The sequence below is a fragment of the Myodes glareolus genome, chromosome 10 (genome assembly GCF_982192425.1).
Source record: "Myodes glareolus chromosome 10, mMyoGla1.1, whole genome shotgun sequence".
Classification (NCBI taxonomy): domain Eukaryota; kingdom Metazoa; phylum Chordata; class Mammalia; order Rodentia; family Cricetidae; genus Myodes; species Myodes glareolus.
This window is the reverse complement of record NC_142035.1, coordinates 78916603-78940485: the sequence shown is the minus strand read 5'-3', so window position 1 is coordinate 78940485 and position 23883 is coordinate 78916603. Positions and strand designations below refer to the sequence as shown.

Genomic DNA, 23883 nt, shown 5'->3' with positions numbered 1-23883 from the left:
AGGACTGGTCCTATGCATTATGGCACACATTAGCTTCTTTAGGCCTGCTTTCTATTCCAGTTATGAACACTGTGTAAGACACAATAACCCCAGGCACACACATATCTAAACACACGTACACACAACCAAGTTTCCTGGACTAAAAGTAAGTTGGGGTTTAACTGAATTTTCACCCTTGAAAACTAAAGCAGTGTAAACTTCCAAAAAATTCAGGTGAGTGAAAAGATGGTGGAAATAAAATCAATAAGTGTGCCACTGATTACAGGAAAGTTGGCTTGGAAGTAAAATATAAATAATCAAAGGTTTGAAACTATTATATTATTTTAAGATGACTCTAACTCAAAAATCAGAGATCCACCCATTCATACACTACGAAATCTCATAAAGACACTGAACTGGAATCCAAAATATACTCACAAAAGATCAAAAGAGGAAATAAAAGTTATACATGTATATATTATATATCAATAAAATATAATATTTATTGATAAAATAAAATAAATAAATGAGATAAACTAAAAAAATTTAAAAAAAAAACAAGAGTTCCCTGACTCAATGTTATAAGACAAGGAACCTTCAAAGATGCCTTTGAGTTCACCTTCTTTTGACTTCTTTTGACCATTTATTGCTGGACATGAAGTCTACCCTTAAGAGTAGTTTGTTTCCGTAGTGGGACTCCATTGGAAAAAACTAAAATTTTCATTTGCAAATTAACCTTATTCTTAATGTTCCTCAAACAGACCTATTCCCAACATTAGGTCTATTTCTAATGAATAAAATTTATCTTATTTTAGATAATTTACTACTCATGTGCTTAATCATTACTTTTAAGGAAATTTAGTGCAATAATACAGAACTTCTCTATTATCCACATTTAAAACCAAGAGATAGTTTTCTTTATTATTTTTTCCTTTGTAAGTCTAAGATGCAGCATTTCAAGTTCATGTGTAATCTATAAATAAGTGTTGATGATTACTATCACAAATATCCAAGCTTCATTGTTAAGTCACCATTTAAATTTTAAATTAACTTCTCGCTTAACATATAATCACAGAGTGCTTCCAGAAGCAGCAAGGCTAAATTAAAATCTACTCTTTAATGTGATAATTTTTCCAGTTCATTTCCATATTTTAACTGCTCCTAATATATTTTATTTTATAAACTCTCCTCTTGCCATAGAAATAACTCTTTTCCTGCCATACTTAACTATTTCTACAATAACATAGAAAAGCAGTACTGCATCAATATTTTATATTCTTCTGGTTTGACCTTGGTTGGAAAAATATGTACGATAAATCATTAGAAATCTCTATAGACTTAATTTTAAAAACAGTTAGTTAATTAACACTATGTTTTAAAGGTTTTGACCATATCTTCTTGCACAATATTTTTCTGTCCTCTAAGAAGAATATCAGTACTGTAGTTCATATATCTCTATATTTTTTAATATTTGGAATAATAATTTCAAAGGACATTTAAAATCTACTGTCTAGTATTATTGTTACAAAATACACTCATTTTTATTCATCTTTCAGAAAAATGTGGAGATCATTGCTGCTGATACAATAGGTGACATACAAGAGAGTTACACCAGTGTTTAAATGATGTGACCTTCAGTTATTATTTGCATGCTATTAGAAATTAATATTGTCATGAGGCAGTGTTTCATTACGTGTTAATACAAATGAAATAACACTCTTAGAAGATTCTAGCCACATTTAATAGAAGAGTTCTAGGTTTAGAACACTTAGTTTTTGATATAATAATTATAAATGCCAATATGAATGGTGAAGGTTTTTCTTCCCAATTTTTTTCCTTGGTTTTTCAGGGCAGGCTTTATCTAAGTAGCTTTGGTTCATGCCCTTCCTGGATCTAGCTCCTGTAGACTAGGCTGGCCTTGAACTAGAAGATTTGCTTGCCTCTGCTTCCCAAGTGCTAAATTAAAGTCATGCACTACCACCACCTAATTTTTTCTTCCCATTCTTATGTGATACCATAATTCATCTATCATACATTTGACAAACTCAAGATATTTTCCAAGACAATATTTCTTTTAATTTTGAAATAGAACAGCTGACAGAAATAATAACTTGTATTTGGATTGAAGACCACACATTAAGTTTTCCTTAAGTTTATTTGAAAAGAGCCAAAGCAAAAGAATAAAATAGAAATTAAAAAGAAGTAAATAATATGTGTAAGAGAATTGTTGCCATTTATTTGACAACATGCCAAAGGCAAAATATATATAACAAAACACACAAAAAAACACAAAAATATACCTTAAGTTTTAAAGAAGTATGAGTATCAAGTTACCCAGCATATTATCAGAAAAATTTATTCAGAAAATAACTCCTAAAGTAGAGTACTCATTTATTACTTTTCTCGTCTTTTCTGTAGGCATGTAGCATAACTTTTCATGTGAACACTTAAATATTCAAAGCAATAGAATTTAAGTCTGGTAATGGCAACACACACTTTTAATCCCAGCACTCAGAAGGCATGGGCAATAATCTCTGTGAGTTCCAGGCAAACATGAACTACAGGAGTTCCAGGTCAGCTGGATTGAGAAAGACATCCATAGGTTTTTAGATTTGAATGTTTTGTCCACAATTAGCAGAACTTCTTGGGAAAGATTTTTTGTGTGGTCTTGTTGAAATAGTTACAGTGTTGCTGGAGGAAGAGTTTCTCAAGGGGTAGAGTTTGAGATTTCAAAAGCCCATGATAGGCCCATTCTCTCTCTCTCTCTCTCTCTCTCTCTCTCTCTCTCTCTCTCTCTCTCTCTCTCTCTTTTTCTCTGTCTACTGCTTAGGTATCAGGGTATAAAATTATTATCTACTGTTCCATCACCATGTCTCTCTGCTTCATGCTATGATGATCACCAAGTAATCCTCTAAAACTGTAATCATGTGTCTAACTCTATAAATTATGTTGATCATGCTGTCTCTTCACAGCAATAGAAGAGTAACTAAGACATCCCGAAAAATAATTTGAAAATTTCTTCTTCTTTTTTTGATCAATGACCTATATATCATTTTAAATGTGTTGTTTACTATCCATCGGTTCTTGTATTTTCTGTAGTTTCTATTGTTGTTGTTTTCTGGATTCATTTAATTGTGGTCAGATACAAAAGTGATTGTTCTTTTCATTTCCCTATGTGTGTTGAACTTAGGTTTATATTCTAGTATGTGATCAGTTTTAACAAAAGTTTAATAGATGGCTGAAAAAATGTATAGTTTTAAAGTTCAAGTGTAAGGTTTCACAAATTTATTTATAGTCCCTTTGATTTATAATGCCACTTTTAATCCAGGATTGTGCTGTTTACTTTTCATCCAGAAGACTGATTTATTTATGATAGGGAGACGTTGAAGTCTGTCACTAACCGTTATCATTGAGTTGAGGTTAGCTACAAATGGATCAAAGGCCATCAACATAAAGCATGCTACTCTGAAACTGCTAGAAAAAAATAACAGAAGGAACATATATCATCTTAAATGCACAAGTGAAGACTTTGTGAATAAAATTCATGTGTTACAGGAAATAACATCAAAATACCAACAAATAGCTCTCAGTAAGCTAACTTTTTCTGAACAGAAAGAAAACTGAATGAAATGACTAGGCAGCATAGAAAATTGGTAAAGAAATATTTGTCAGCTATTCCTTGACAAGGTTTAGTATCTAGAATAAACAAACAGCTAAAAACTCCAAATATTAAGAAAATAAATAACTTGATTAAAATTCACTGGAAAAGGGAATCAATCTGTTGAGTAGATAAAATGTGTTACATGTCTATGATAAATTATTACCCACTAAGAATCACTCTGTGTTTGGAAATTTCAGAGTTAACTAAGATAATCACCAAATCAGGCATTGTCAAAGTTCAATGCTGCATTTTTCTGCATTCATTAATAATTCTATGTTAAGTCCTTGTTAGTGGTGCCCATATATAAAAATGACCATACATAAAAAAGTGGATTCCTCTGTCCTCTCCTGATTGTTAATTTCTTCTGTGTGTTCTTTGTGTTTATTTGTCATAATCACAGGAAATTGTATAGACCAGATTAGATGCTTTTATAATTGAAATACATTATTTGGATTCTTTTTTTTTTAAAGTAATTTTATTAAATTATAAAAGTTTCCATTTACGCCCCTCTTCCCAACACCTTCCCACTCCCCCCAACCCCGTCCTCCTCCCTCTTTGTCCCTAAGGGCAGTCAGGGTTTCCTGCCCTGTGGGAAGTTCAAGTTCCTCCCCCCTCCCACCAGGTCCAGGAAGGTGAGTATCCAAACAGACTGGATCCCAAAAATCCAGTATATGCAGAGGAAACTAGTCCCAGTGTCATTGTCAATGGCTTCTCAGAAAGACTCCGAGCCAGCCACATTCAGAGAATCCGGCCACATTCAGAGAATCTGGTTGGATCACGTGCTCGTTCAGCTGCAGTCCAACTGTCCTTGGTAAACTCTCATTAGATCCGACCCCTTGTATCAGTGGGTGATAGCATCCCTCGCAGTCCTTCGTCATTTTCTTCGTCCTTCTGCTCCTCATTTGGATCTTGGGGGGCTCAGTCCGGTGCTCCAATGTGGGTCTCCTTCTGTATCGCCATCCATCGCCAGATGAAGGATCTATGGTGATAAGCAAAATATTCATCAGTATGGTTATGGGCCAAGGCCGGTTCAGGCACCCTCTCCTCTGTCCAGAGAACAATCTGGGGATCTCTCCTTGGACCTGGGATCCCATATATAATCAAGTTTCCTGTAAACCCTAAAATGACTCCCTTAGTTGAAATATATTCTTCCCTGATCCCATATTCATCCTTCCTCCCTTCCCCCCATCCCGGTCAACCGAGCTTTCTCCATTCCTCCCCTACTCCCTTCTCTCTAACCCTCTCCCCTTCCAACAACCCTCCCACCCCAACACCCCCCATGCACCCAAGGTTACCTGGGACTCTTGACTATTTCCTACCTCCTGGCGGATAGCTAAATAATCTTCATCAGGTTCGTCTTCTTATTTAGCTTCTCTAGGATCACGAATAATAGGCTCAAAGACCTTAAATTATGGTTAGAAGCCACTTATGAGTGAATACATACCGTGTTCCTCTTTTTGGGTCTGGCTTACCTCACTCAGTAAAGCGTTTTCTATGTCCATCTATTTGCATGCAAAATTCAAGATGTCATTATTTTTTACCGCTGAGTAAAACTCTAATGTGTATATGTTCCACACCTTTTTTAACCATTCTTCTATTGAGGGGCACCTAGGCTGTTTCCAGGTTCTGGCTATTACAAATAGTGCTGCTATGAACATAGTTGAACAAATGCTTTTGTAGTATGTTAGGGAATCTCTAGGGTATATTCCCAAGAGTGGAATTGCTGGGTCCTGAGGGAGGTTGACTCCCAGTTTCCTGAGAAACCGCCACACTGATTTCCACAGTGGCTGCACAAGTTTGCATTCCCACCAACAATGGATGAGTGTTCCCCTCACCCAACATCCTCTCCAGCATAGGCTATTGGTGGTGTTTTTGACTTTAGCTATTCTGACAGGTGTAAGATGGTATCTCAAAGTGGTTTTGATTTGCATTTCCCTGATCGCTAAGGAGGTTGAGCATGACCTTAAGTGTCTTTTGGCCATTCGAAGCTCATCTGTTGTGAATTCTCTGTTAAGTTCAGTACCCCATTTTTTAATTGGGTTAATTAGAGTTTTAGTGTCTAGTTTCTTGAGATCTTTGTATATTTTGGAGATCAGACCTTTGTCTGATGAGGGGTTGGTGAAGATCTTCTCCCAGTCAGAAGGCAGCCTTTTTGTCTTACTGACAGTGTCCTTTGCTTTACAGAAGCTTCTCAGTTTCAGTAGATCCCATTTATTCATTGATTCTCTTATTGTCTGTGCTGCTGGGGTTCTACTTAGGAAGAGGCCTCCTGTGCCTATATCTTGTAGACTTCTTCCCACTTTCTCTTCTATCTGCTTCAAAGTGGACGGATTAATGTTGATGTCTTTAATCCATTTGGACCTGAGTTTTGTGCATGGTGATAGGTATGGATCTACGTTCATCCTTCTACAGGTTGACATCCAGTTATGCCAGCACCATTTGTTAAAGATGCTTTCCTTCTTCCATTGTATAGCTTTAGCTCCCTTGTCAAAAATTAGGTGTTCATAGGTTTGTGGGTTAATATCCGGGTCTTCTATTCGATTCCAAAGGTCGATTTCTCTGTTCTTATGCCAATACCAAGCTGTTTTCAATACTGTAGCTCTGTAATAGAGTTTGAAGTCAGGGATGGTAATGCCTCCTGAAGTTCCTTTATTGTATAAGATTGTTTTGGCTATCCTGGGTTTTTTGTTTTGCCATATAAACTTGATTATTGTTTTCTCAAGGTCTGTGAAGAAGTTTGATGGGATTTTGATGGGGATTGCATTGAATCTATAGATTGCTTTTGGTAGAATTGCCATTTTTACTATGTTGATCCTCCCAATCCAAGAACAAGGGAGATCTTTCCATTTTCTGGTATCCTCCTCAATTTCTTTCTTCAAAGACTTAAAGTTCTTGTCAAATAGGTCTTTCACTTCCTTAGTTAGAGTAACCCCAAGATATTTTATGCTATTTGTGGCTATCGTGAAAGGTGATGTTTCTCTGATTTCCCTCTCTGCTTCTTTATCCTTTGTGTATAGGAGGGCCACTGATTTTTTGGAGTTGATCTTGTATCCTGCCACGTTACTAAAGGTGTTTATCAGCTGTAGGAGTTCTTTGGTAGAGTTTTTGGGGTCATTTATGTACACTATCATATCTTCAGCAAATAACGAAAGTTTAACTTCATCCTTTCCAATTCGAATCCCCTTGACCTCCTTATGTTGTCTTATTACTATAGCTAGAACTTCAAGCACTATATTGAAGAGGTATGGAGAGATTGTACAGCCTTGTCGTGTTCCTGATTTTAGTGGAAAGGCTTTGAGTTTCTCTCCACTCAATTTGATGTTAGCTGTCGGCTTGCTGAATATTGCTTTTATTATATTTAGGTATGATCCTGTATCCCCAGTCTTTCCAACACCTTTATCATAAATGGGTGTTGAATTTTGTCAAATGCTTTTTCAGCATCCAATGAAATGATCATATGGTTTTTTTCTTTCAGTTTATTTATATAATGGATTACATTGATAGATTTGCGTATGTTGAACCATCCCTGCATCTCTGGGATGAAGCCTACTTGATCATAATGGATAATTTTTCTAATGTGTTCCTGGATTCAGTTTGCCAGTATTTTATTGAGAATTTTCGCGTCGATGTTCATGAGTGAGATTGGCCTGTAATTCTCTTTCTTGGTTGTGTCTTTGTGTGGTTTTGGTATTAAGGTAACTGTAGCTTCATAAAAGGAGTTTGGCAATGACTCTTCTGTTTCTATATTATGGAATACATTAAGGAGTATAGGTATTAGCTCTTCCTGGAAGTTCTGGTAGAATTCTGCATTGAAACCATCTGGTCCTGGTCTTTTTTTGGCAGGGAGATTTCTGATAACAGCTTCTAATTCTTCACGACTAACAGGTCTATTTAGATTGTTCACCTGTTCTTGGTTCAACTTTGGTATATGATACTTATCTAAAAAAATGTCCATTTCTTTTACATTTTCGAACTTTGTGGCATATAAACTTTCGTAGTAAGATCGAATGATTCTCTGAATTTCCTCTGTGTCTGTGGTTATATCCCCCTTTTCATTTCTGATCCTATTAATCTGCATGTGCTCTCTCTGCCGTTTGATTAGTTTGGATAGGGGTTTGTCAATCTTGTTGATTTTCTCCAAGAACCAGCTTTTTGATTCATTGACTCTTTGGATTGTTTTCTCTGTTTCTATTTTGTTGATTTCAGCCCTCAGTTTGATTATTTCCAGTCTTCTACTCCTCCTGGGTAAATCAGCTTCTTTTTTTTTCTAGAGCTTTCAAGTGTGCTGTTAGGTCTCCAATGTGTGCTTTCTCTGTTTTCTTTATTTGGGCACCTATTGCTATGAACTTTCCTCTTAGCACTGCTTTCATAGTGTCCCATAGGTTTGAGTATGTTGCGTCTTTGTTTTCATTAAATTCAAGGAAGACTTTAATTTCTTTCTTAATTTCATCCTTGACCCAGGGGTGATTTAGTAGTTGACTGTTCAACTTCCATGAGTTTGTTGACTTCCTGGGGGTAGCATTGTTGTTGAATTCTAATTTTAATCCATTGTGATCTGACAAGACACAGGTGGTTACTAATATTTTTTCGTATCTGTGGAAGTTTGCTTTGTTACCGAGTATGTGGTCAATCTTCGAGAAGGTTCCATGAACTGCAGAGAAGAAGGTATATTTTTTCCTGTTTGGGTGGAGTGTTCTATAGATGTCTGTTAAGTCCATTTGATTCAATACCTCCAATAAATCTCTTAATTCTCTGTTTGGTTTCTGTCTGATTGACCTGTCCATTGGTGAGAGAGGAGTGTTGAAGTCTCCTACTATTAGCGTGTGTGGTTTGATGACTGCCTTGAGTTCTAGAAGAGTTTCTTTTACATATGTGGGTGCCTTCATATTAGGGGCATAGATATTCAGGATTGAGATTTCTTCCTGATGAGTTGTTCCTGTTATGAGTATGAAATGTCCATCTCCATCTCTTCTGATTGATTTTAGTTTGAAGTCGATTTTGTTAGATATTAGAATGGCCACACCCGCTTGTTTCTTAGGTCCATTTGTTTGGAAAACCTTTTCCCAACCCTTTACTCTGAGTAAGTGTCTTTGTGGTTGAGGTGTGTTTCTTGTAAACAGTAGAATGTTGGATCCTGTTTTCGTATTCAATCTCTAAGTCTGTGCCTTTTTATAGGTGAATTGAGTCCATTGATATTAAGAGATATTAATGACTATTGGTTGTTGACTTCAGTCATTTCTTGGGGGGGGTAATAGAGTGTATGTGTTTTCTTTCTTTGAATTGTGCTAGTGAAGGCTCGCTAGATGTCTGAATTATTGTAGCCAGTGTTGGCAATGTTGGATTCCTTGGGATGTAATTTTCCTTCTAATATTCTCTGTAAGGCTGGATTAGTAGTTACATATTGTTTAAATTTGCTTTTATCCTGAAATATTTTGTTTTCTCCGTTGATAGTGAACGAAAGCTTGGCTGGGTATAGTAGTCTGGGCTTGCATCCGTGGTCCCTTAGTTTCTGCAGTAACTCTATCCAGGACCTTCTGACTTTCATGGTTTCCATAGAGAAGTCTGGTGTAAGTCTGATAGGTTTACCTTTATAGGTTACTTTACCTTTTTCCTTTGCAGCTCTTAATATCCTTTCTTTAATCTGACTGCTTTGTGTTTTGATTATTATATGGCGAGGGGATTTTTTTTTTTTGATCCAGTCTATTCGGTGTTCTGTATGCTTCTTGCACCTTCATAGGAATATCACTCTTTAGGATGGGAAAGTTTTCTTCTATAATTTTCTTGAATATATTTTCTGGACCTTTGATCTGCAATTCTTCTCCTTCTTCTACTCCTATTATTCTTAGATGTGTTTTTTTTTATTGTGTCCCATATTTCCTGAATGTTTTGTGATGAGAATTTGTTGGATTTGCTGTTTTCTTTGGTCAGGGCGTTTATTTTCTCTATGGTGTCTTCATAATCTGAGATTCGTTCTTCTATCTCTTGTATTCTATTGATTATGCTTGATTCTGTAGTCTCCGTTCGTTTACCTAGATTTTCCATATCCAGCCGGCTCTCGGTTTGTGTTTTCTTCACTGCCTCCATTTCAGTTTTCAATTCTTGAAATGATTCCATTACCTGTTTGATTGTTTTTTCTTGGTTTCCCACGGTATCATTTACGAATTTACTCATTTCTTCAAACTTTTTGTTATATTTGTCTTCCATTTCTTTACTCATTTCTTCCATCTTTTTGTTATATTTCTCTTCTATTTCTTTAAGTGAGTTATTCATACCCTGATTAAGAGACTCTATTGCTTTCATAATGACACTGTTTTCCACTTCTTCCGGAATAGGGCGTTCAAGTCCTTCTGTCGTAAGATCGCTGGAATCTGGTGTTTTCATGTTGTTTTTCAGATTGTTGGAGGAATTCTTGCCTTGGCGCCTGCCCATCTCTTCCTTCAGATGCTCTCCAATGGCTCTTCCCTCCGCTGGGTCTTCTTCTACTGGATTAGTGCCCCTTGCTATCCAGAAATCACTTTGCCTGCAGCCTTAGCTTGCTGCAGGCAGGCTATTAGAACAAAGGGACTTCCTTCCCTTTGCACTCACCACCTGTCCTGACCCGCAGTGCCCACTCCGGCGGAGATGGAGGAATTTAAGCCCCGAAAAAGGGAGAGGGGAGGCGAGGGGTTCCAGGCAGAAAGCTGGGATGGCGTAGCAGGAGAGAGGGATTAGCTGGGGGAAGCTGCCCCTTTGGAGTAGCCAGGGAGATAAGGATGGCGGGAATATTGTGTGTTCCCTAACCGGACTTGTATGGCGGTCAACACACTTACCCCTCCAAAGGATCAGAGCCCCTAGCTGGTCAGAAGTCTCCCTGCCTGCAGTCTTAGCTTGCTGCAGGCCGACTATCAGAACAAAGGGACTCCCTTCCCTTTGCACTCACTGCCTGACCCGGCCTGCAGTGCCCACCCCGGCTGAGATGGAGGAATTTAAGCCCCGAAAAAGGGAGAGGGGAAGGGAGGGGTTCCAGGCAGAAAGCTGGGATGGCATAGCAGGAGAGAGGGATTAGCTGGGGGAAGCTGCCCCTTTGGAGTAGCCAGGGAGATAAGGATGGCGGGAATATTGTGTGTTCCCTAACCGGACTTGTATGGCAGTCAACACACTTACCCTCCACAGGATCAGAGCCCCTCGCTGTTCAGAAGTCTCCCTGCCTGCAGTCTTAGCTTGCTGCAGGCCGGCTATCCATTATTTGGATTCTTAACCACTTTTACAGTAATGAAATATTTTGCATGCTTATAGAGGTTACTGTGAGATAACCAAGTAGCCAAATTTATTATAACTAATATTTTTATGTCCATGATTGATAACTATATTCTATACATCATTTGCTCCCCAAAGTTATTCCACCTTTTCTCTTAATACAGTGTTTAAACTGAAGTTGTTAACAACAACAACAACAACAACAACAACAAACAGTTTCTTTGAAAGAGAATTATGGAGTAAATGAACTGAAACTCTTTAAATCTGTCAAAAATCATAGGCAACACAAACTCCTTCTTAGACATGACACAGTCACAGTAGCATGTGCCCTTTTCACTACAGTCTGAACAATGGCATGTCTTTAGTTTTATTAAAACTGTTTATGTCTTTGTAAGTCAAAAATAACAACAATCCTGTGATTATGTCAGCATAACAATAACTGAGTCATTACCTCAGTCATTCTAAACATATGAACTGCACTTCTCAAAAGAGTGGAAAGTTATATCATCATGCCTATATAATTGTTTCGTTGCATAAGACTAATGAGTAGGAGTAACACACTTGAATGAAGACAAAACACTTGATTAGTCGCAGAGGTCTTGGCACAATGAATATATAGAACTAGAGTTCAAAAATTATGATATCTGGTGTGGGGAAATGACTTGGAACAAGGAGTACTTACTGGCAAGCATAAGTACCTAGTGTCCTTGTGAAGAGCGAGGCATCGTCATGCATACCTGTCACACCAACGATGAGATGGGGCAAAGACAAGAGGATTACTGTTGTTTTCTGACATTCAAGCTAATCCCAAGTTTAATGAGAGAGCCTGTCTCAAGAATATAAAGCAATAATATATCAGGATAATTGACATGCTTCTCTGACCTCCTATTTACACAGACACCCCTGCATAAACTACATACATAGATATATAAGCTATAAATAAATAAAATAAAAATACTTAAACAAATAATTAAATAAAACTAATTTATTCATAAATCATACACTAAATAAATGCAAGATATAAAAACTCTATGCCTTTTAAGGGAATTTGTGTCAAATGATACATGTTTATATGTAAACAATAATTTTGATAAAATAATATAATTTCCTGGCTCATTTATATGAGGCAAAAGGTCAAGTAATCTGGAAACTAATTCCTTTGTCTCTTTACTGTATTTTCTTCGATACTCTTGAGAATACAGTAGATGATCACTGTGATTGTATTATTTTGGCAGGAAAAATAAGTTTTATTATTTTTCAAGACATAACAATATTTTTGTCCATCCTCTCCTCAATTATTGCCATTTTGTGGAATCTCTTCTTCTTTTGTTCCTTTCTTTAGTAGGTGGCTCTGTAATCCTGTGTGCTGGTTCAATCAGGACTAATTTTGCTTTTCTAATACTGATATTACTTGCTAATTTCTTTAGGGACAGACTTCCTAATCTACCAAAGGAAAACTACTCTCATCCTTCTCAATATACAGGCTTTGCATGACACTGAACACCACTCTTCCCTTTTACTGGATGTCTGATTCCTTCTCCTGATCATGAGATAATAAGAATGACCTCACAAAGTCTGCCTGCGAATTAATAAAACATGTCTGTCAGTGGCCATCAAACATGGAACTACACTAACATAACCTGGCATGTATGTTTTCACGGCACTGTATTTAGCGCATAAAATTTTCTATCCTATTGAATTATCTTGCAGAAGCTAGAAAAGTATGCTTCTATGAAAAAGCCTGCGGTCAGGTTAGCTGTAGCTTACTTGGGATCTTAGTGTAACCCTATATCTTTCGGTGTTATTTGTTAGAGATGATTTGAATTTTCTTATCTTCTTTAACTTGTGTTGAGATATATATCTTTTAATTACTTTCATTTAACATAAAATATAAAATCTTTCTCTTGGTAAGAAGAAACATTTTCTATCATCTGCGAGGCTTAATAGCTTCTCTTATCAATGCAGCTGGAAGAGTAGAGGATGTTGCTTTTTACTTCAGACTGAATTAATTGCTAGATGAATGGTGGCCTGAAGAGCTGTGATAGCTTGGCTGGGCTACTTGACAGAATGATATGCTTTCTAGGAGAGATATGTTGGGTTTTTACCAAAAGTTCTAATGCATATATACAGCACATCTTTCTAAAACTTCCAGTGATGTTACCATGTATAAACTAAGGTCCAGAGAAGTGAGTGTTCTTATGTCATGGTGTCTTTAAATTCAGTATCTTCCCAATACTACTTAACACTATTCAACATGTTGCAATATACTTGAAAAAATCAAACTGCATAATGATTTGAGGAAAAAAAAAGAATTCATAACATTCTCTTGATTTCCCTAAATATAATTTTTAAAATATATTTTAGTAAAACTTTTCTTTAGAAATGAAAAATAGAACTACTATATGATCAGCTACATTTCTTTTGAGTGTATTTTCAAAAAAAACCAAAGGCACCATAAAATAGAGATATCTTCACAGCCAGAGGCAATATTAGACTTTTCTAAGGCATGAAATTACCTTAGATGACCACCAAGTGATTGATAAGTAAGAGAAATGTGGTAGTTCAATCAGTAAAGCACTTGCTTTACACACTTTAGGTCCTGACCTACACACTGACCTGTGTGACCTTACACACATACAGATTTAGGTGTGTTGCCATTCAGTTGCTATCCCAGAACTGGGAAAGCTGAAGATGTAGAACCTATTTGTTCTATGTAACTCCAACCTCCTTATGAGCTCCAAATAATTGGAGGGGGGAGAACCTTGAACTTCTCATGGGACAGGGAACCCTGACTGCTCTTCGGACTGGAGAGGGAGGGGGAGTGGGAGTAAGGGGAGTGGGAGGGAAATGGGAGGTGGGGAGGAGGTGAAAATTTTAAATAAATAAATAAATAGATAGATAAATAAATAAATAACTTAAAATATACATTTGAGAGAACACACAGACTTCATCTTTCTGTATCTGAAAGTTCTCCTAACATAATACTCTCCTATTCTATACCTTTGGCTTCTCATACTAGGGTAATATTATTTTCTATGACTGAGTTCTACTCCATTGTGTGTACTTACACCAATTTCCTAGATCTGCTAATGTATTTAGATGGTAAACTTATTCTTAAAAATTCTACCTTACCTATTTGATCAATTTAATATTTTGCTAACATAGTCTTCTTTCTCCATATACAAGTCTTACTTTCTCCATCTCATATTTTCTACTACATACACTATCCGTAGTATATATAAGCACTTAAGACTTTCTCTTCACATCCTACTGCATAATATATTGAACTCTGTTGAAAACCTTCTCTTTCTTGCACCCTCTTCTACTAGTTATATTATCGGTACCGTCACTACATTATTCCAATATTTTCTCTTGCGCCATTTTATTTTTATAAAGTTTTTTATGCATATAATTATTTTTATAGAAATAAGAGATTATTATGAAGCTATTTTGTGACCGTGATCATGAAATAAGTTATTATTACCTAAAATTCATTTTACAAAATGGAAGTAGTTTTATGAAGTTTTAAAGTTTTACAGAACAAAAAGTGTCACAAATAAAGGCATGTATTGACACACTGGAGGATAACTGGCAAGGCAGTTACATCACAACAGGGAACTTTTTTATATACTAAAGATAATGTTCTTAATTTTTGGTTTGATATAAGCAAGTGGTTTGATAAATCTATAGATTCTAAAAGAAATTTACCTATTAGTCTATAGATGTTAGTACAGACATGTATGCTGACAAGGATTGGCTGTTCTGGATGGCTAAAGGCAGCCAAGACAAGTTAATTAGCTTCTGTGCCTACACATTATTATTATTAATGCCTACAGCATTCTTTTTATTCCACAGAATGCAGTTCTAATTTGTCAATCACTCTCTGTAGACAGAGTTTTAACCTAGGAATCATCAAATGTTTTGCAGGTAAGAATTATGCATTATTTATTAAATTTTATAATTTCCCTCATAGCCAAGAGATTCATTTCTACTATCTGATGTTTCTGTGATTGAGTAGTCTGAATAAAAGAGGGGTTAAGAGTGGGAAAAGGCCACAAATAAAACAATCTGGAGCCTATAAGAACTATTAGCATGCACGTTTAGGATGTATTTATCATATTGCACTATACATTTTTACCTGTGATCAAGATACTTATACATTAAAAAAAGAACTATTAGCCAATGAAATATAGCTATGAAATTCTGTTTTTTACCTTCCTATGTATCTAACATACCAACTACTTGAGGTATAAAATTATTAAAACATAAAAAAATCTCATTTTCATCTAATGGAATAAGGGCAACAGGTCAAAGGAAAGATTATTTAAAACAACTAAAATTTATATATTTTTATTATTTCAGTTATTTTGTACCCTATGAATTATCGTTTGTTTAATTGGTAGAAAAACGTCTTTTAAAATTGTGAAATACAAATATTATTTGACTTTTAACCTCAGCTAATTTTATTATGAAACATTCTTGATACTAATTAAACCAAGGAAAAATACTACTTCAGGTATAAAACATTGTGAATGTTATACATTGTTGTATTTCATATAATTTACATAAAAACTGACCCAAATCTTAGGATATTTGTAGACAGAATAAACAGAATTTTTAGTTTATTCACATTATAATGAAAAATATACATGTGTGTGTCTGTGTGTATATATTTCATATATATTTGTGTCTCTGTATACATATGCATATATAAAAACAATGAAAAACAATCTCTTACACATTAATTTTGAGAGAACAAGAGGTTTAGGGTAAGCAAACCATCACAACAACAGACATGATCAGATGAAAGGACATAATATTTTTGTTTATAGCCTCATTAAAACTAATATCAGTATTATTTTATCAAAAAGAAGCATTACTGTAGAATAATAAATATCATGAAAACGTTTTAAAGGCTAATTATAAAAGAAGCATAAAAAGTGAGAGAATAAGCTAGGTGATGGTGGCACATGCCTTAAATCCCAGCATTTAAGAGGCAGAGGCAGGTGTATCTCAGTGAGTTTAAGGCCAGCCTAGTCTTCCTTGTGAGTCCAGAACAGCCAGACAATCCCACAGAGAAACCCTGTCTTGAAAAACGAAAGAAAAAAGTAATATAAAGCAAAAAAGAAAAAAAAATAAAATAAAAGGAGAGAATAATATTCAGTTTTTCTGGGTATTCAATTTTTAGTGGCATTAAATATGATTATCAACCAACATTTTCAAAGTCCATATGAATATGCTCTCTGATAACCTGAGAAAATGTTGTTTTCTAGCTTTATCCATTTGCCTGCAAAATTCATGATGCCGTTATTTTTTTTCTGCTGTGTAGTATTCCATTGTGTAAATGTACCACATTTTCCTTATCCATTCTTTGGTTGAAAGGCATTTAGGTTGTTTCCAGATTCTGGCTATGACAAACAATGCTGCTATGAACATAGCTGAGTACATGTCCTTGGGGTATGATTGGGCATCCTTTGGATATATACCCAAAATTGGTATTACCGTGTCTTGAGGGAGGTTGTTTCTTAATTTTTTGAGAAATCACCACACTGACATCCAATGGGACTGTACCAGCTTGCATTCCCACCAGCAATGCAGGAGTGTTCACTTTACCCCACAAATGCTGCAACATAAATCGTCATCAGTGTTTTCGACCTTGGTCATTCTTACAGGTATAAGATGAAATTTCAGAGTTGTTTTGAATTGCATTTATCTGATGACTAAGGATGCTGAACATTTCCTTAAGCGTCTTTCAGCCATTTTAGATTCGTCTTTTGAGAGTTCTTTTCTTATGTCTGTATTCATATTTTTAATTGGATTATTTGTTCTTCTTGAGTTCTTTGTATATTATTATACTCACTTTGAATTGTTTGAATGCGGAGGAAGGAGCAACAGCTGCTAAAAGATATTTGCTTATAAATGCTTCTGAATTAATCCAAGATAACTATTTTGAAAATACCTTGACTTCAAAATTGAAGTCAAAGATATGTTACTTTTGAGATTAGGTTTTGATTTTGTTTGCACAGAAAAAGAGAAGCTGTGGATTCATTCTGAGTTTTTTAAAAAAAATCCAGTTTGATCAGGGAAGACCACCGGAGAAATCTCTGGTAGCAACAGATGGCCAAGATATCTGAATTCTACATCCAAAACAGATTCACGATGCTCCCTGAGATGATCAAGCCTTATAGGATACTCCAGTCAGGACTTGATCATAATTCTAAATTTTCTTTAGGTCCCCATGAGATTATCAGCACCCCCAACCAGCTGGAGATAGCCAGGAAAACTACACCCACATTCCCCAAAAATGGACTATGTATATTTTCCTTTGTTTCAAATGTGTGTGGTAAGTTGTTATGGCTAATGGTCAGGAGAAAAGCTAAATAAAGGATATTAGATTCAGAGTTCTTTTAAAAAGGGGGGAAATGGTGTGGGACAATGGTCTTTATTCTGTCAATTATATTTTTAAATAAGCACTGGTTGACCAGTAGCCAGGCAGGAAGTATAGGTGGGACAACCAAACAAGAGGTAGAAGTGGATCAATGAGAACAGGAGAATTCTGGAAAGAAGGAAGTCCTAGTCTTCTCTCATGAACCAGCCACAGAAGAAGTAAGATGTGAGTGTCTCACTGAATAGGGTACTGAGCCATGTGGCTAACATAGACAAGAATAATGGGCTAATATACATTATAAGAGTTAATAAGAAGCTTGAGCTAATGGGACAATCAGTTTATAACAAATGTAGACCCCTGTGTGACTTCTCTGGAACTTAATGACTGTGGGAACTGGGCAGGACAGAAACCTTAGTCAACAAGTGAGGACATAGTTAAATCTTGGGCTGAGATACTGGATTCCAAATGAAGAGAGGGAGGGGTGATAATATGAGCCAAAGGGTCAAGACCATGATGGAGAAACAGCATACCTGAACTAGTGCAAGTTCACTAATTCTGAACTGACAGATGGGGAACCTGAATAGGCCTGAACTAGGTCCTCTGACTGTGGGGGACAGTGTGTAGCTTGAGTAGTTTTTAGGGTAACTGGCATAAGGGTTAGCATTTATCTCTAGTGCATGAACTAGATTGTTGGAGCCCATTCCCTATGGAGGGATATCTTGCTCAGCCCAGATATGGGGTCAGCATTGGTCCTGCCTCAAAATAATGTGACAGACTTTGTTGACTCCCCATGGGAGGCCTCTCCCTCTCTGAGGAGTGGATGAGGGTAGGGATGAGGAGAAATTGGAGAAAGTAGGAGGAGGAGGAGGAGAAGAAATGGGGATTGATATATAAAAAGAAAAATAATAAATTTTAAAAAACAATATATATATGCATACACATATATATACATATATAAAATAAGTGTAAGTATATATAAATCAAACTTTGAAGTTTCCAACATCATAATACAAATGCTAATGAAGATAAAAATCAGCTTAGCTCTTGAGACAATAATAGTGAATGACTTAGTATATCATTCATCTTTTGACCAGTCAGACAAACTAAGGCGTTAAGCAGATGTTGGGAAACAAAAAGAGAAAACAAACAAATGGTTTGTTTTTATGATGTTAAATGCCTTTATCCCAGCACATGGAAGGTAGAGGCAAGAGGATCTCAGAGTTCAAGGCCACAGTGGTCTACAGAGCAAGTTCCAGGATATCCAGAGCTACACAGAGAAACCCTGTCTCAAAAAAAGACAAAAAGAAAAGATAGCAAAGAAGGAAGAAAAGAAAAATTGTTTACAAATTTTACAATAAATCTTTATTTAAAGAAGAAATAATAACAGAATTTTACATCCAACAGAAACCAAATATATATTCTCCTAAATTAATCTGTCACTAAAATAGGTCACATGTTTTGTATATAGTCTTTCATATCCTCTCTAAGAGAATTTCCTCACTCACACAGGAAAGAATTAGAAAGTAGTCCTCCGTTATTTACATAAGTTGCCCATAATACTAGATTGCAATGACCAAGCAGAGCAGAAAGACACTGCCTTAATAGGTGAAAGAGAGAGAGAGAGAGAGAGAGAGAGAGAGAGAGAGAGAGAGAAGAAGAAGAAGAGGAAGAAGAGATAGACACACTCCTTCTCTTTTGCTTTTGTTATATTTGTCTTAGATCAAAAAATTTATTTTGAGAAATGTGCAGCTCACTTTCTTTAAGTATACATAAAATCTGCTTTGAAGGAACACTGGGTTGAAAGGGGATAAATATTAGGGTTCTGTGATTTATAATCAATAGAACATTAGTGTTGACCCTAGCATCTTATTAATGATGTGCAGGTAGTATAGTCCATAGTTTTTTTTTTTTTACTATAAGTATGGAAGAAAGATGTTGAGTACTCAGAAAATGTTATTTTTCTTTAATATATAAATGTCTACTTTAGTAATGAACACAAAGAATGACTGATGGCCATTGGATTTTTTCCATCATATAACCTCTAACAGAAGCAAAACATGCCATCTATAGTTATCAAAGTAATTATAATTGACATCTGAGTTAATGGCAGAGTTTCCAAAAAGGGCATAATTCAATTTCCTTTAAATGAAAAGAAGATGGTCAGCAAATATGATATAAGAAAGAAAATAGTAAGAAAACAACTGCTGATCACTGAGGATTTTTATTGTTAAACTTAAGAATAAGTCCATTCAAATTGTTTGCATTTGAATTTTTCTATATCACAGGAAAGTTTATGACTGATACTTATAGTTATTTTAGTGTAGTATTACATAACTGTATCCTTCATAAAAACATATTTATTGTTTTGATTTTCAATTGTCATTAAAAACATGAATGTATGATATATAAGATATCTGTGCATGATCCTATTTTCTGATGTTTGTTTCAGATCTATACTTAGTTTGTATTTATTAGTGTGATATTCTACAATGATTATTATTATATCTACTATTAGAAGATGTGTCATACATTGGGTCATAAATTAATAACCATTTACTATGTACATATAATCTTAAAGTAAAAGAGTTGGATCCTATCTCTATAGGTGATTATAGGTATTTACTTACAAGGATGTCAATCATAAGATGAAATTACTTACAGGTCAGGCACTAATGTCTGATTGAAATGTCTTAGACTAGAATAAGAAAGTAAGTTATCTCTATATATCTCTATATATACCTTTCCATTAGAGTTAGCAACCTCAGAATAAAATAATTATTTTTAATTATAATTATTTAATTATAAAATAATTAAAAATACTATGGGTGCTTCAGTCTATATCTGTGCTTGGATGTTTGTCACATATTGAGAGAGTAATTTCTTTCTCTTGTACAGATGTTTTGAAATATTCTCACCAGAACCTGTCTTATTTTGTGCAATATGATAATCAATCATTTTTGGACATCTGCAGATGAATTCTGGTCTCTTTGTCCAGAACTAAATAAAATGAGCACATTTTAGTAAAATTTATGTGTTCTATACATTGAAGAAAATCTTACAAAAGTTCAAGGTATGCTGCTATATTCATTGAAATGTTATTTGTACATGATGTCTACCTGGAGTTCAAGTCAGTTGTTTCTATGAATGCTCTTAGTTGTATTTGTGTTATACTGAACTATTAATATTGACATATATATAGCATGATGTGCCATATGTTCATTGATGAGGAATATGTAAGTGGATTGATAGATAGATCTTTGAATATATATATATATATGTGTGTGTGTGTGTGAATGTATATACATATACATTTAAATGAATGATATGTAAATAGATAGATTATATATAGATAAATAGACACATATGATGTGGGATTTCCCTCTGTATACTGTGATTACTATTAATGAATAAAGAAACTGCTTTGGACCTATTGCAGAGCAGAATTTAGTTAAGCAGGGAAAACTAAGCTGAATGCTGGGAGAAAAAAGGTCAGAGTCAGAGAGAAACCATGAAGCCACTGGAGATAAACGCTGGGAACTTTACCTGAAAGTCACAACTATGTGGAGATATACAAATTAATAGAAGTGGGTTAAATTAATATGAGTTAGCTAGTAAGAAGCTAGAGCTAATGGTCCAAGCAGTGATTTCATTAATACAGTTTCTGTGTGATTATTTCAGGTCTAAGCAAGCCAGGAACCAAGAAATTTCCTCACCTACTACATACATAAATGATAGCTAGAGTGTGTAAAATGAATGTACATGCTATTTTATAGACTTAAACACAAAAATTGTACTCTGTTGGAGTTATATGGAATTTTAGACACACATTTTTAAGCTGAGTTCATTGAACTATGTAAGATATATAAAGGTTACCTAGGAGCAATTTTCAACATTTCAAATAACATAATATAAACCATAAAATAACAACCTTCAGGCTTAATATTTCAGCAAGATGTTTTGACTAGATATGACCTCCTCACCCAAAATACCAATGCATCAATAATTAGCTTTAAAAATACAGAGGGGGACATGAATAGAAGATATAATGAAAACAATCAACGAAATAATTGTTTCTGACTGAAAGGCATGACAGTTTTGAAACAATTGTGATAAAAAGGGGAACACTAGGTTGCAACTTCCAAAGCTATTATTCTGGCTGGGCTGCAGCTCCTCTCACTTCCTTCTCCCTATTACTTATCAGATGACAAACTCAATGCTAGAAATGTTTGACTTACCCAATGTCACTGTGATTGCTAATGTCAGAAGTGAGGTGAGTTGTCGGGTCTTCTGAGCTCCATTTCAGTTTGTATTCTGTAATATCACATAGAAGCTATGCAAAACTTAGAATTATGAAAATATAAACTCCCAAAATACTTCAATTTTTCATATAGAAGAAAACATGTAGATAATACTATTAAGAAAATCTCAGAAATCCATATGTGGACAAAGGCTGAAAAGTATATAGCTACAGAAAAAAAGAGCTCCTGGAGAGTTGTCTCAGGGTTAAGAGAATGCACCATACTTGAAGAGGATCTATCTCTATTCCAAGCACCTCGGTACATTTATTACCTTCTAACTGATAGTAACTCAAGGTACAGGGGATCTGATGCCCGCTTTTGGTCTCCATCAACACCTTCACATATATCTACTACTTTATCTGACCCCATAAACATAAATAAAATTATTTACATATGAGTAAAAAGATACAATTTATCACTAAATATATACATATAATTAGGCACATATATTTAAAACACATACACACATTTGGAAATACAGAATGGGGAATATTTATTGTAATCCTAAAATACTTGATTCTGAATATTTGATAAGGTCTCTAAGCTGTCATAATCTATTAAAATATTTTTAAATCATTTCCCTTTTATACACACATTATATATTTCCTTATGATTAAATTTTAAAGTTTTTGGAAATGGATATATAGATATGAATAGTTACTTCATTTTCCTCATTTCATTTCCAAATAATTAAACTGTATTATGCACACAGTGGTCCAAGGTTTACAATTGTTTTATTTACTTTTATTGATTCTTTGAGGATTTCACATCATGCACTCTGATCCTACTTATTTCATTGTCTCCTTGTATCTGCCTCATATCTAAGAGGTATCCCAATGAGAGCCATCTAAAGGTATAGCAGAAACTTTAAGCCAGGCCAATAACTTGTGACAATGAATACTTGCAAGTAAAGATGATTGAACTAAAGAGCAAACAGTGTGACTAATGGGCCACACTACAGCATCTATGACAAAATTCTTCTTCTTTTCATTTGGTTTGGTTTGGTTGGATTTTTTTAAAATTTGGTTTTAATTCGGGGGTTTACCATTTCACTGGAAGCTTAATTAATGAATATAATGTGTTCTGATAAAAGCCACTTCCCACTCATTACCCTCCAACTTTACCCCTGCTCTCTATTCCCTTATAACTTCATATAGGTTTTTAACCCCTCTCAGCTGTTTTTAATCCATCTCAGTCATCTGACAGAATAAGCGTAGAGATTCTATGGCAACATAATCAGCTTATCTGAGACATGTCAAGACAAAAGTTCTCCTCACATTCAGTAACTATCATTTGTCAATAGACATCATCTCCGGATGGAGTTTCATGGTTTCTTCTTCATACTTCCTGCAATTTTGATTGGTTTAACCTTTTCAGGCCTTGAACATGCATCTTAACTGCTTTGCATTTATGTGTACAGCATCACTCTTGTTTTGGAAAAGCAAGGTTTCACAGCAGTTCTCTAGCACTGACTTTTAGAATCCCTCAATCACCCTTTATTCTTGTGGGTTGGTACTGTGATATGGATGTCCTTTGTACAACGAAGGACTTCATGGTCTGCTATTCAGTGTCCATTAACCTGTTGTGAGTCTCTGTAGTAATCTCAATTTATCACAAAAAAGTTTGTCTTTGATGAAGGTTGAGAGATACTCCAATCCATGGTATGGATATATGTATTTGGGGTACAGTTTAGAACTATGCCCATTTGGCTGAATAATATTAGAAAGTTCTCCACAGTATTCTATGATCTACCCAGAAACTAGTTCTGGGTTCCGTTAACCATACTAGGCAAGACATGAGTTTGTTCTGCAGAGCTGACCATGATCCCATTCTGAATACAGCTTATTACTCCCAAACATTGATGCTACTATTGAACTGATGGGCATATTTTTTACAGGCCAGTTGTTATTGTTGTTAACTTGGGACACATGTGGATAAGATCACCCATAACTTTTCTCCCCCAGCAGCACGCAGAGAAACTTCTGGTACTGTTCGAGACAGCCAGTAGGCATGAAGTTTCCATGTCAGTGCATGGTTGATGATTTCTTTTCTTGTTTTCTGACACAAGTATATGACATCTTCAGCAATGGGGCCATGTCATCATGTTCTGGAATAATCAAGATCAGTGGAAAAAATCTATATTGTTTGAGGGTTCAATAATATTCATAGACTGAAATTTTGAAGAGAATAACCCACAACTGGCATTGGGTTCTTGTCTGATAGCCTGTGATACCTGTGTGAATCATTATTCTGTATATAGTGTAATTCTGTTGAATGTCTTTTTTTATTTGAATTTTCAAATATCTTTAATGTTAGTTATC

At 35.2% G+C, this 23883-nt stretch overlaps 1 long non-coding RNA gene across 1 annotated transcript; it reads left to right on the top strand.

The window, feature by feature from the left end:
- The first annotated feature begins 4462 nt into the window (after positions 1-4462).
- On the top strand, positions 4463-19734 carry LOC125406523 (uncharacterized). The gene is made up of 3 exons (XR_015739155.1): positions 4463-4624; positions 14732-14803; positions 19714-19734. It is a non-coding gene; the product is annotated as an uncharacterized LOC125406523 (long non-coding RNA).
- Positions 19735-23883: the final 4149 nt, after the last annotated feature.